Raw genomic sequence first — 6,015 nt, 5'->3', positions numbered from 1 at the left:
AGTATTGTTTTTCTTAAGTTAAACTGATTTGTCAAAATAATAAAAAAAACGTATGTTAGGTTATTTTAAAGTTATATTAATCCTTTTGGCAAATGATTAGTCCTGCGTAATCTGGACGATGATTTGTCAGTCGGGTATTAATGTTAGTACACAGTGGATGTATATAATTCAATATGCTATACGACAATTTCTTTTGAACAAATCTAAGTTTTTCTTGCGACAATTGTATGAGTATAAACAATCATGTATAATTTTACAATGCACGTATTAAAGTAATGTCTGAACATGTCTAAACTCACAAAATTGATAAAACGAAGTCGTGCAATAAAATGTCATACTGCTCGTAATTTACTGCTCTCTAGATAGACCCCAATAACAAATTACAGCTATCACTCAAGTTGCACAATTGCAATATCAAGTGTTAAAATTCATCATAATGTATGTCAATGCTTATTTAAACAGCCTTACCTTGTTAATATTCGTTTATATTTATCGGTGAACATTAAGGTAAACACGCATTTTACAACCAAATGCGTTTTCTTACGCAAAAGGGTTATAAACTTGCTCTACTTCATTTTATACTGTTTTAATTTCACAGTGATTGTGATACATTAACTTATGCTTAGTCAATATCGTTGTAACGTGGAGTTGTGCTCTGGTGGGAACAGAACAGTTGTGAACAAAATATATTTTTTTCTGTTAAACTGTTTTTCATTTATTCAAAAACTGTATATTTTGAACATAATGAAGTTATATCTACTATAAATTTAATGTAAATTGTATGACCTGTTTTCTTTGAATTGATTTAAGACTACTGATATTCGCGTTTGTATATTTCTACTCATCATGGCTTATCAGTCATTTTTTCATGAGCCCTTACCGTGTGTACTTAAACAGGATTTAGTTTGATGTTTTTATAACATGTGGTTTGTGCATTCAAATGATCTAACATTTTAGAATATATTTACAATCATTTAAGACGGTGTTTTGTGAGAGTCGTTAAAATCCGACCCGTATTTCACTTGTTGTGGCTTTGTTCTATAGTGTTGTAATAATTTAATGTAACCTAATGATAGGAGACGTTGGCGGTGTCTAATTGTTCAATGGACAGGTCGATGCCGATGAAATTAATCGCTTTTAAAAAGCATTGAATAAAATTCCGGATGATTTCAATATCCCGATGGTCAACATAAATTTAAGAGATGCATTTCGATATAAAATACAACTGATAACGACTTGGTTTCTGAAATAATCATACAATAATAATTTGGTTTAACCAGTATTTATTCTAGAATATATTTAACAAAGTAAATAAGCATTTGAGCTACAGAAATGCATACATACAAAATAAGGAGTGATTAAATGCATAAACAGTTAGTAAATCACAGAATTGAGAATTAACCATTATTGGTTTTACTAAGTCTCTCTTCTGACAATAATAATTTGATAAGGCCATGTTCAACGACTTTTAATCTAAGCTTTCAAATGCGACAGCTGAAAACCGCTATATTCATCTGGCAAAATAATCGAAAGCGTTCGTGTGAGACATGATGACGGCACTCATTCACACTTGTAATACTATTGAAACATGATGAATGTTCTTGCTTATTCTTCCTATTATCAAGCCTGCAAATAAACCGCCGCTATATATACAAAAAAAGAGTTTTAATTGCATACGTATAACTTTTAAGATAACCTTTTCCACCTTAACACTTTGTAACACAATTTCAAATCACTGTCATATTGACATCGTGTATAAACAAAGATGTTACAGGCATCAGTTATTAATTTGGCTATTCTATAAATAAGCTTATATGAAATCATGAAAAGCAAAAGTAAGAATTTCGAAGGTCTCCAACAGATCATACATTGAGGAAGATGTTATATTGGATTCAAATAAGTACTAACTAAAATGAACGACATTGTGTTAGCTCGGGTTCTTTATTTCATGCTTCAAATGTTCAATATTCAACATGACGTTATTTGTTACTTCATGGAAGTCCATGTAAACAATTGAAACTGTACAATAATGATATATAGAATAGGGAAAGTTCATATCAGTACTCCCATGACCAGACAGTGTCTAGGCACAATGCCATGACTTTAGTTTAGTGTACAATAACAATAATAATAATAAACAGAACAGTTAAAATAATCAGTGACATGTGCAACCATGACATCGGTCAAGGGAACATTGATAATATACAGAACAGTGAGAGAAAACATGACCCTCCCATGTCCTGAGACACCATACCATGGGATAAGTGAACAAAAATTAAATACAAAACAGAAATTGTTACCTGTCAGAACCATCCATTACCGGTCATTGTACTGTAGCGCCATGCCATCGGTAAGTGTGCAATAAAAACATACCGAAAAAAAGCGTTTACCTATCAGAACTACACATGACCAGCCAGTGGCCTCTGACACCATGACATGGGTTTAGCGCACGGTAATAGTATACAAAACATTGGAAGTTAACTATCCGATCAATATTCATGATCATCATATCATAGGATAATGCCATTAATCATGTATTACGCATTTTAATCGTGAACTGTGAGAAACAAACCCATTTATATGATACTATAATCCTTTGTATGTATTTCTTTAGACCTTGCGGTCAAGGATAACCCGTGAAAGTGCAAGCACTTATTTCCAACGGGGTCCTTTGTTTTTGCTGAAGGGACAGCACGCTGAAGAGACAGTGGTGGGATACAAGGAAGTCCGGGTGCGATACCCTAGCTCTTTTTCGAAGAGACCCCTTGGTTCTTTTACGTGCTCGGTGTAAAGCACCGATACACGGGGTACAACTTTCCTGGGTTAAACCAGTACTGAGTACACCACTTTTCCAAGCACTACCCTTTAAATGCCAAGCGCCAGGCAAGGGAGCTACTTGTACCAATTTTTAACGTCTTTTGGTATGACGCGACCAGGGATCGAACCCACGACCTCCCGCTCCGTAGGCGGACGCTTAACCACTAGGCCACGGAGACGGTAAACAGTGTTGGGAGTAAACACTTTTGATCTAACATAGCAAGGGAAATAACTGATATAACGTGACGTACAATACAGAGAGGAGTTATTGGTCCACACAAAGAACACTGGTTGTTGAATACAAATTAAGTTTCTAAAATATAACGCAAGATGAAGTTAATCATATTGCCACCGTACTCAAACTTTAGGCAGTTGAAAAATATCAAATTGTATACGGTCAGTTGATACTGATTATTGTTCTGATCTTTATAATTGTTGCTTATTTGTTTGCTCAAAACTGTTCATGGTATACATTAAGCTTTTTATAGTCTCGCTTTCCTTAAAAAAGAAGAGGTGGGACGAAAAGAAGATTACAACCACCGATTGTTTATTACATGAATAGCTTTAGACAAAGAACTGGTTGTCCACTGTTTGATTAACGACGCCCACTAATGCTTATTTTGGACGCATGTTTCATTATCTCAAGCTCGTTTTCTGCCTAACGTTCGATCCCTGGCACCCAGCCGCCGGGATGTTTTCTCTCCTCGCTGTGTTAGCGGACCGGTAATCTCAGAGGGGGGGGGGGTGTACCTCTTATGAAACTTGTCAAACAGGCACAGTCCCTTCTTAGCCTCGTATGTCCGAGCCTCCTCACTGCCGTAGTCTTCAAGCAACTGTAGATCGGACGCTTGTATCTTAAAATGATTCGATCCATAGGATAGTAGCAGTAAAAGTTTGTGCCATTGTGTTCTGACATTTGCATTTCATGCAAAAAAACATAGTTAAGTAAAAGATGATGGAATGTTTTGCTTTTGTTTTCTAACTTATTCATCATACCTTTTGTCTCTGCATGCTACGGGTTTTATTCTTAATTGGTGTATCATCCAGCTATAATTTCTACCAATATTCATGAATAAACGAACCGTGCTTAAGTGTTTTTGTTCGAATGTTTTTATGGATTATTGTTGTGTTCAATGTATGATGCAAAAGTATCACTTTTTTTTCTAAAATAACCATTGGAGTAGAACACAATCGAAATAAACGTTTACAGGATGTGAATCCTTTTAAAGAAACAAGAAAAGATATCAATGCTCATCCACGGTCTTTATTTATTTGTGTTTTAAATTGTACTTCCTCAAATATACATGTTGCTTGTACATATAATGCTAATGTAAACAAAAGTCTTGTTACGAAATAAATCTTGAGAACTTGTTTCTGCTTACATTGAGTGTTAGTAGAGGTGAGGGTGAATAATGTTTTTTGGTACTAGTAGAAATTTAAAGAATGCAATGTAGATGTAATTCACATTCAAACTGTAAAAAAATCTTTGAAGTAATCAATAATTCAAATTGTAATGTGCTAATGTCCATCTATCATGACATGTTCGTGATTTCTTTTCGTCACTGCTTCGACACACGTCTTCTGTTAGCAGTCGATCTTTATGCGTTATACTGTTTTAAGTTATCTTTCAAGTAGTTTACAATGTTTATCTAATTAAACGTTAAACCGTGAATGCATGTAGAAATGCTAAGTCACGACAGGTACTATGAATAAATTCAAAATTAATCCGAGCTGCGAAGGGTAAATGAAAATCTTTAGATCAACAAACTAAAAGTATGTTGGTTAAACTACATTAAGTTTTAAATGTACACATGTATAGATACGTTACAGACAACACCAACAGCACAATCGGAAATCACTGGTCAATAATTATTACAAACAATGTAAATTGCTAAACTTTGTAAGCAAGATTTGAGAGGATTCCACATTGATATTCATCCCGAGACGTTCACCTTTGAAAAAGGATTTAGGTAGAAAAGATAGATATTATTGAAGCTGAAACTTGTTTATTCCCCATCTAAGCAACAGCGAAATAAAGACATCACACATTTGTCAAAATACGATAACGATAATACTATAAAAGTAAAACCGCGGGAAACAGTTGCGGGACAATGATCCAAGTAAGCACAAGGTCGCACGTGCGCTCCACTGCCCTAGAACCGGCATCTCCCAAAAGACAGATTCGGCTAACTTCAGTAAGGTGTACTTTGTTGTAAGTTGTTAGATGGGCATTTTCTTCACCATGTTTATTTGAAATGTGTAATGCGAATCATCAAATATATTTCTAACTAATCGCTTTCCGGGGCAGGAACATAACAATGATATATCTTTACAAAACACATTTTATGAATAATGCTAGTACACAACTACGTAAACATATATCGCCAAAAGTCCAAAACGTACGGATGACGTATGTTGCCTTTACCGTAATATTTTACAACACTTAAATGCAAATCCCTAAAATCTGTCACAGGCTTGAGACCATTTTGACTACTCGTATTTCCTATAATGCCATTAACTCTAAAAATGCATATATGAGGTCAATTTTGATAAAGTACCAATTAATAAAATATGTCCAAATAAAGGGATTGGAAAACCCTCCAGCTATTTTGAAAGAATTAGCAGAACCTTAACATATACAAATAAGGTAAAGTGAAACATTTCACCTATAAACTTATTTTTTATTCAGTGAATAACAATACATAATACATTTCTGACTAGCAGATTTGATATTTACATCGATAATGCGGTATGTATTCCCTAAAATTTAGAAAAAAATCATCAAATCACCTCCATAACAACTGCAGTTTGTAAACATGTGTTATCGGTAAAACAGCAAAACATAGTGTAAGTGGAGTAGGAAACACATAAGCATTCCATTTGAATAAAGCAGTTAGGTACTCGACCAAGGTTATATTTTTCTTACTTAAAACAATTGAGACTATCACTAATTCACAGAGCCAACAGAATACATGATTTTGAATATCGTAAACAAATGAAGCCAATAATGTATGCCAATTGTTGTAAACATATGACACTGGTTGAGAAAGTGGGTATAGAGAAGGTACCTTGAGATGCAATTCTCTGAGGAAATAATATATTGTTGGTGCCAAGAAATTTGAATCGAGTAATAAAAGTAAAATAACTATTATAATATACAATGTAAAAATAATTTTCTTCAATATTGTCATTAATGAA

The sequence above is a fragment of the Mya arenaria genome, chromosome 15 (assembly GCF_026914265.1).
Source record: "Mya arenaria isolate MELC-2E11 chromosome 15, ASM2691426v1".
NCBI lineage: Eukaryota > Metazoa > Mollusca > Bivalvia > Myida > Myidae > Mya > Mya arenaria.
Note: the sequence above shows the minus strand (reverse complement) of the source record.